Source organism: Trichechus manatus, unplaced genomic scaffold (assembly GCF_000243295.1).
Source record: "Trichechus manatus latirostris isolate Lorelei unplaced genomic scaffold, TriManLat1.0 scaffold00021, whole genome shotgun sequence".
Lineage (NCBI taxonomy): Eukaryota > Metazoa > Chordata > Mammalia > Sirenia > Trichechidae > Trichechus > Trichechus manatus.
This window is the reverse complement of record NW_004443957.1, coordinates 11,946,032-11,955,160: the sequence shown is the minus strand read 5'-3', so window position 1 is coordinate 11,955,160 and position 9,129 is coordinate 11,946,032. Positions and strand designations below refer to the sequence as shown.

Sequence of the window (9,129 nt, the reverse complement as noted above, 5' to 3'; positions counted from 1 at the left end):
GTTAAGGTCTGCTCCTCTCACCTCTTGCCACCCCATATACACAATTGAATCAGAGCCCAGAGAGCAGGGGCCAGGGAGTTTGTGTCGTGTCCTGCATGTGGAGCTTGACAGCTTGGGTCCTGCTGGGGGACCCAGTAGGATGGGGGATCCCAGATTCCTAAACAGGCTAGTCTTTCTCTGAGGGTAGAGCATTCCACATGCAGAGTGGTGATGTGTATATTTGCAGGCACTACAAGTCCAATCGGGCAGGTTGAACGAGTTATCCATAGGGCCAGACAATGCCAGGTGGTCATCTAACAAGCCGCAGGCATCAGGGGTGTGGAGGAAGAAAGTAGATCAGTGATGGGGATAGGGACCTGGTAGACACCCTGGCAGCCCAGGAAACATGGCCATGGATGGCAGGACTCAGGGCCAGGACTTTGGTCCCTGGGAGGAGCGCTGGGTCCAAGCCTAGAAAGACAGGACCACCAGCATCCTCCCCTCCTGGGGAGAGAGAAGTCAAGTGACCAACTAGGGAAACTGGGTTCCTCAAATCTAGAACAGGATTAGGGGGAAGCCCCCTGAGATAGCAAGGGACTCTGAGAATCAAGTTGATCCATTGAGAAGCGCTGAGGCTGATAGAGTGGCTAGTACATGAGATGTGAAGCCAGAGACTGGCATGTGATTCCCAGCTGTGTGGCCTTGAGCCAGCCACTTCACCTCTCTGAGCCTCAGTTTCCCTGTCTATAAAATGGGGTTCATGATATTTAATTTACAGGATTGTTTCAAGGATTAAAGGAGAGGTCCATAATAAAGTGCCTAGTCTGAGTCCTAGATGTGGTAAACCAGTAACCAGTTGCTGCCCAGTTGATTCTGACTCATGGTGACCCTGTATGTGTCAGAGTAGAACTGTGTTCCACAGGGTTTTCAATGGCTGATTTTTCAGAAGTAGATTGCCAGGCCTTTCTTCCTAGGTGCTTCTGGGTAGTTTTGAACCTCCACCCTTTTGGTTAACGGCTGAGCATGTTAATTATTTGCACCACCCAGGGACTCCTAGATGTGGTAAATAGGGGCTCAGTAAATGAAAGCTCTATTACTAGTGCAGCAGTGGGAAGGCCACTTCTGTACAGGAGGTTCAAGAGACCAGAGGCAGAACTGAGGTCAAGGTTGCAGAGCCAGGGTCCAGGTTAGTAAAACAGTGGTCCTGAGCTTCCCCACACCACCTTGGGTTACCCCCCAGTGGTTATATCAACCAGCAGGGGAGATTATGGTAGTGGAACTTATGGGGCCAGAGGTAGGGTAGGTGTGGGCAGATTACCTCTCTGGGCATCCAGCTCAGGGGGCAGTACTGGGTCCAGGGTCAGCCAGGAGTCATGGGCAAGGCTGTACCAGAGCAAGGATGAGGTAGAGCTCTTGGATAGTCTCCACTCCCTCTGTCTCTTTCCTCCCCTACTGCCATTTCTGCCTCCATTTCTTGAGTCCCTACTATGTTATGTGGCAGGCAATGGAGGACTGACCCAAGGAGCCTGGACAGAGATGAACCTAAGCAGAGAGTGGGACGCAGTTCCAAAGGGTAAACCAAGCACCATCTCACTTTTGAAAGACCCCATTAGAAAAAAAAAATCGCATAACACTTAGCTGCTGTATGATCAGTATGCCTTGAAATCCACTTAAGCTGTTGTCATCAAGTCTCATTTTGTGCCACTGACTAGCACAATTGTTGTTGTTGTGTGCAGTTGAGTCAATTCCGACTCATAGCGACCCTATATGACAGAGTAGAACTGCCACAAAGATTTCCTAGGCTGTAAATCTTTATGGGAGCAGATCACCAAGTCTTTTCTCCCACGGAGCCACTGGTGGGTTTGAACTGTCTACCTTTCAGTTAGCAGCCAAACGTCTTAACCATCGTGCCACCAGGGCTCCTCAGCACAGTAGAGTGGCTGGCATTTATTGATCGCTTGAAATATGCCAGGCACTGGGCTAAAGAAGTTTACATGAGTTATTTAGTTTAACTCTCCTAACCTAAGAGCTTCAGGACTATTATTACCTCCATTTTATAGATCAGGAAACTGAGGCCAAAAGAAGTAAAATAATTTGCTCAGGGTTTTATAATAAGTAAGTAGTCAAGGTGGGATTTAAATGAAGGCCTGTGAGCTGTCAACAGCGGTGTGTTCTAGGACCACCACTCCCTAACCTCAGCTGTGTGTTCCAGGACCTCCCTCAGGGCCAGCAGGACTCCTGCGCATTCCCCTGTGATGTCTGGCTCCACCTGGAATATGGGCCTGAAGCACGCTGATGTTTCTCCTACTGCTGCGTGAAAGCTCAAAGGCAAATAACCTAGTCTGTGCTCTGGCTTTCCAAGCCCACCCAGAATCAGTGTCCACCTAGCTATGGGCTGGGCCAGGGTGGGTGCCTGCCATTGCTCCCCTTTCCCCTCTAGGTAGCAAAGCCCACTCTCCAGCAACAGACTCCTGGCTGGGTTTCCCAAGCCCTGCATTTGAATAATTGTCTTCATTTTCAACTGCCTTTCCATGGTATTAGAACAGGGGAAAATAAATAAAACCAATTGACAGGGCAGAAGACGAGGAAAAACAAATGTTATATATTGCAATGAGTATTTTCTGGCTACTGTTAAGGCAATAAGACAGTGGAAAGTCCTCAGAGGGTTGCTTTTCCTGCTCTAGAAAATGACCTCAGATCACACAAACTAGTGTTTATTTATATTTTTCCCATTTATAACATTTGCTCAGCCCTTCACTGAGGAGTGGACCAGTGTATGATCTAGCAATTGCCCAGGTCCTTGAATGCCTGTGTCCTGGGTACTATTACCAGTGAAATGTGCATCTCAGCAACCCCTGACCTTCTCATTGCTACTCCCTGGTTCTCCACTCCTTCTAGACCCTTTGGCCAGTTTCTCATCTTCCTTGGAGCCTTGTGCCATCCACAGTCCTTATTAATGAACTTCTCTCCTTCTTCAGGATAGTTCACATTTTTAATTTCTGAAGCCCTGGGGCTCCTAGGACAAAGGTTAACCCACGTCTATTTCACCTGGTAGGCAAAATGGATTTGCCCCTCATTCAGAAGTGCTGACTTCGATGCCGTTGGGACTTGTCCTATTATCAAATAATTCTTTTCCTCGATTATTCCCCTTTGAATTCAAGGCCTTCTATCAAGTGTTGGGGAGAAGAGATTTGTGGCTTAGATCTTGCGAGGGAAGTGATTAGTCACGTGGATCAAGGGACCAACTCTTCAGAATTAACAAGCCTCTGTGATAACTACACCAGAGCTTCAGATGCAAGAACCTGAGACAGGTCAACCCGGAGAAGAAAACAGCCTCACTCCTTAGCAGCCCTCTGCTTTATATACTCCTGGTTATGTTACTAACTCCATTAGAAATCATATATTCTGTGATTATCTACCCAGAAGCCTTCCCTCATTTCCTCTTTGTAGCAGAATCCCAATTTGGTTCAAGTGGCTGACAGTAACGAGTTTAGAAAAAGGCTGCTTCCCATTCCAGCTCCTGGTGGGGAGGGGAGAATCTTGATTAATCTAAATCAACGTCAGTAACTTCATTCTCTCTTGGGAACCGGTACATAACACAATTCTGGCCAATGAGCTGTGAGAGCTTCAGGGAAAGTTCTTCTCACTTTAAAAAAGGGATACAAGGAAGAGAAAATCCTTCTTCCTTCCAAACTTTGGACACTGCTGGTTAAGGATGTAATATCTGGAGCAGTGGCAACCATTTTGGCATCAGGAGGAGACTAGCCTGAGAACAAAAGTCAACAGTACAAGGATGTCAGTACAAGAAGATGGAAATAACCCAATTCCTTGATGTTGCCATTGAGCTGCTAAATGAACCAGCTTTGTCCATGTTTTGGCTTTTGGAAAGTGTATGCATTGAAGAGATGGAAGAAGAAGAAAAACATGAGGGTGCTGACAAGAACATGCTTAGTGGAGATTATGAAGTAAAACCAGGAAGGCACAGAAATCCCTGGAAAACAGAGAGGAATCAGAAGACTGGAGTTCTTGTTGGATCCTTCAAGTAGGAAGTATTGTGAACCTAACGAGGTCTTACCTAAAGGTCACCTGCTGCTCCTCCAGGACTCTTGCTTTGGGCCCTGGCTTCATGTAAGTGAAAAGATACAGAATCTGTGAGGACAGAGCTTCTCCAGTGTGAACAGAGAAAACCATCCATATGTCCTGACTTCTAGGAAGTTACTGTTGGCCTATTTCCTCCTCTAATAAAAATAAAATAACACTGTTTTACAGAAACAATTTCTAAAACATAGTCTATTACTAGGTTAAAAGGATAAAAATTATCTTGTTGGCAAAGCAGATTATTAACTGAAAAAAAAAAAAAAATTCCTGCCATTCTGGGGTGCAAAATTTTTGCTACCCTTACAGCCCTTTCAGAAATCCTTGGGTGGTGCAAACAGTTAATGCACTCAGCTGTTAACCCCAAAAGTTGGTGGTTCAAATTCACCCAGAGATGCCTCAGAAGAAAGGCCTGGTGATCTATTTCTGAAAAATCAGCCACTGAAAACCCTAATAGAACTCAGCACTACTCTGACACACATGGGGTCACCATGAGTCAGAATCAACTCAGTGGCAACTGTTTTTGTTTTTGTTTTTCTGACAGCCCTTTCAGCCCGTGCTCCTGGTAGCGGTCCTCATCTTGTTGCTCTTGTTGCCATTGCTCTGGCAGCGGTCCTCATCTTGTTGCTGTCGTTATTTTTTGGGTGGTGACAGGGTATTGTGATTGTTGGAGGGGGTGGTGCTATTTGCAGATCATCAAACTCATCCTGTCAGTATAAATTAACTAAATGTTAAGGCATCAGGGATGTTCCCACACTTAATCATCATTACAATTCCAGAACGGGTTCCCAGCGAACCCAAATATTGAGACTGCTTGTTTTACCGCAGAATCCAAATACACGGAATTAGCAAGATCAGCCTTTGGAGTGTCGGCCGCTGCCAAATAACAACTCGGAAGAGTGCCTGTGTATATTATTAAATTGTGCATAATGATGGTGTGTGTCTAGAAAGTGACTTCCCAGGACGAGTACATCTTTATTCACAGGCCATGACAGCTTGTTTTGCACCAAAGAGCACGTTTTGGTTTTTCTCCTGCACCATTTATCAGAACGTTTCCGTTACACACGTGGAGCATATGGAGACTGATCCTTTGACTTATTGCAGCCCCATAATTTCTCGCCTTGTTTAAGTTGTGTGATGGATAATTTTATGTGTCAGCTTGGCTAGGGTTTTTGGCTAGACTAGGTGCCCAGTTGTTTGGTCCAACACTAGTTTAGATGTTGCTGTGAAGGTGTTTTGTAGATGTGATTAACATTTACAATCAGTTGACTTTAAGTGAAAGAGTTTATCCTCGATAATGTGGGTGGGCTTCATCCAATCAGTTGAAGGCCTGAAAAGCAAAAACTGAGGTTTCTGAGAGAAGAAGGATTTCTGCCTTAAGACTATAACTAAAAATCCTGCCTGAGTTTCCAGCCTGCCGGCCTGCCCTACAAATTTCAGATTACCAGCCCCCATAATCACTTAAACAAATTCCTTGAAATAAATTAATCTCTCTCTCTCCATCTCTTTGTCTCTCTCTCTTTTTTTTTTTTTCTCTCTCTCTATATCTATATAGATATAGGTATGGATATAGATATACACACACACTCACACATAGAAGTAAACCAGTAAACCAGTTGCCATGGGGTCACTTCTGACTAGTGGAGATCCCATATGTGTCAAAGTAGAATTGCTCCATAGGGCTTTCAATGGCTGATTTTTCAGAAGTAGATTGCCAGGCCTTTCTTCTGAAGTGCCTCTGGGTAGACTAGAACCTCCAACCTTTCAATCAGCAGTCGAGCATCTTAACCATTTGCACCACGCAGGTACTCTCTATATATCCCATTGGCTGTTTCTCTGGAGAACCCTGATACAAGTTGTGTATGTGTTTTCATTAGAGTTGGCATCAAATCAAGCCCATCTTATTTATGATCCTCCACACACACCAAGTTAGGGACATTTCTACCTTTATGTGGCCCAATTAACCCATGCAACCTAATCCAGGCAAGGTCATGAATCAGAAAAGGACCAAGAATGGACACATTTTATAGTTAAAAGAGAAAGCAATGAGGAAAACTGTGGGTGCCTATTATGTCAGGTCCTGGAATAGGTGCTCTTACACAGGATCTCATTCAATGCTCGAAACAACTCTATGTTGTAGATACTGTTATTCCCATCTTTCAGATCCATAGACAGAGGATCTTAGAGTAAAGTGGGTTGCCAAGGCTGTGCTACTATTGAAGTGATATGGAGTCAGACCTATGTTCACCCCAACCCCAAAGCTGAGAACCCCTAGAAGTGGAGAAGGAGGGAAAGGCCCCAGGATGTGAAGAAAAAGCAAAATAACTGGCAGAAATAAGGGACTATCAGAAGGAAGTCATTAAGAATTCATGAGGTAAAAGAAAAAGATCTTATTGAAAAGAAAACTAAAAATTGACGGAAGGGTGGAAAGTATGAGCAGAAGCAGTAAACATCCGAAAATATGAAGAAGTAAGATTTCCCAAGAGATGTTGTAGGAAGAAATCAAAGTAAAAGATGAGAGTACATAGGGGGGAGGTGGGGAGGAAAATATAAGATAGATGTAGAAAAATCATTTTCTGCTATTTCATGGAAAGTTCCTTGTAGGTTATTCAAGTGGAGAATCAAGACAAGAACCTTTCATAAAACCACGATTCTGCTCTGACATTAATGTTATCTATCTAATGTTTTAGATCTAATATTTAAAATTTTAGACACCTTCTCAGAGTGATTCCTTCAATCTAAAGGTGAGCCAGGGGAGGTAAAAAATTTTGTTGGAACAAAAGTTGTCCCTCCTGTGAAGTAAATTACGTCTTCCCAGACACTGAGTGCTATAAATCTTAGCCCCGACAAATTGTAGCCACCCACTACTATGAACCCCAGCTGGAGGTCAGTGGCTAAAAGAGGCCATAGATCATGATTCTCCAGAAACACAGACCCCTGCAGAATGGAGATTATTTCCTCAGGCTCTCAGGTTGTTCTACCCATCCGTCTGGAGCTCAGGAGAGAGGGTAATTTGTGAGGCTTTGAGTGATTTTTCACTGAAGTGAAGGAAAACAAACTGAATAGCAGAAACTCTCTCCTACTGGGAAGGCCCCTCTGACTTCCGTCGTTTATGTGTATGTGCGTGTGTGCGTGTGAGTGAGCGTGTGCCTGAGTGTGTTCACCCACACTCCCTGACACACACACACACACACACAAACATACACAGCAACAGTTAGTACGTCAGTAGCTCTGATCTGTCAGATGTGGCTCTAGAGAGGCGACCTTGAGTAGTAAGAGCACTGAGCTTGGAGTCAGAAAACCCACCTTGACCATTTTTGGAGCAAATTCTTCCTCTTACCCCCTTTGCCACTGTGGGCAAGTTACTCAGCTTTTCCACACCTCAGTTTCCTTATCTATAAAATGGAGGAAACACTTCCTGCCCCGTCACTGTGAGTAACAAGATAGCATGGGTCCCCGGCAGAGGCGTAACCAGGGTATGACGAGTATGGCAGGTATTGCACTGGCCCCGGGTGTGTGGAGACACTGAGGAGTTTCTATTAACCCAGGACGGCCAGAGGTGTATCTACGGAAATTGGCGTCTACGGCAAGCATGGAAATTGCACTCCTATCCAAACATCTGACACCTGTCTTTTAGATAACTTTACCATAATATCAGCTCAAAAATACAAGTCAAGCTCGTTACTCTTTTTTTTTCCCCTAACATAAAAATTCCGTTTATTTATCTATGACACAGTACAGAAAGGCAAAGTGTTTCACATCATGGAATTCACTCCCACCTCCCTGGAATGTTCACTTCTTTGGCTAAAAGGAGAAGCTAGCCAGGAAGGCTATGCAACACGGGGGCTATTAAGATAGGGGGTGGGGGCGGGGCCGTTAGTCGCCCGCTGACTGTCTAGAGCTGTTAGCTGGAAGCACAGGGAGCATCACTGCTGGGCACTTGGGCCGTCTCGGCTTCAGTCGTCCCTGCCACACAGGTACAGCAGTGCTTTCTGGTAGTCACCCTTGGTGTCTTGCTGGATGCAGGAGTACAGGGACTTGCCGTACTTTTTCTTGAATTCAGACCTAATTTTCAACATGTCCACTTCACTGCGGGAGACCATGATCCTAATGAGGACCTTATCACGAGTTTCCTTGCCCTTCATGGAGTCGTAGAGTCTATCAGCAAAATACAGGGGCTTGTTCTGGATACAGTGGACCAGGTTCAGGAAAGCATTTTCCAGGTCTCCTTTGACTTCCTTCTTGATGCTCTCCAGCATGTCATAGGGGCTGTAGTCCTTGTACCTTTCAAATACTTTCTGGAGGTGGCACATGCTCCGCTCAGTCATGATGCTGATTCACTTGGGAACGTCGGTGCCCCTCCTCTTCACTCCAGCCTTATAGAGATCCTGGGCATCCTGGTCAATTAGTTCATAATCAATGACAGAGCCATCCTCTGCTCTTTTGCCCTTTGCGAGGGCAACCATCGCTTGCGGAAGTCGCCGGACGTGTCTGATGCAATGTCCCTCTCCAAGTCAGTCTTGTACATTTCCTTGTAGACTGTCTTAATCTCCCGCAGCTCCTGGTTGGTCCTTGAGCAGATGATCTCGATGAGGGCGTCCTCATCGGTTCCGAGCCCCTTCATGGAAGCTTTCAGGTTGCTAGCATCATACTGAGCAGGTGTTTTCAATAGGCCCAAAATCACTGTCTCCAGGTGGCCAGATAAGGCTGACTTCAGTGCTGATGCAAGTTCCTTTTTAGTCCTCCTCTGGTAGGCGAAGGCAATGTCCTGTCTCTGTGCATTGCTGCGGTTGGTCAAAATGTTGACGATGGTGACCTCATCCACACCTTTGGTCTTGATGGCCGTATCAATGTTCAAAGTGTCCTGCTCGGCATCAAAGTTGGTGTACGCTTTGACTGACCCATATGCGCTGGGGGGTGTGGAGTGATCACCCTCCAAGCTGAGTTTACACAGAATTTCATGAACAGTAGACATCTTGAAAGAAGCTTTTGAGGCTGAAGCAGCTCGGCTTCTTGTGTCCCTTGTCTCTTCAGCTTCTGCTTCCTATGGCCTCT

The 9,129-nt window shown here is 45.5% G+C and overlaps 1 protein-coding gene and 1 pseudogene across 2 annotated transcripts in view; one reads left to right on the top strand and one right to left on the bottom strand.

The window, feature by feature from the left end:
• Positions 1-9,129, top strand: part of TNR (tenascin R) — a 497,374-nt gene that overhangs the window by 352,960 nt on the left and 135,285 nt on the right. The window lies entirely within an intron of this gene.
• On the bottom strand, positions 8,026-9,058 carry LOC101347583 (annexin A2 pseudogene; annotated as a pseudogene).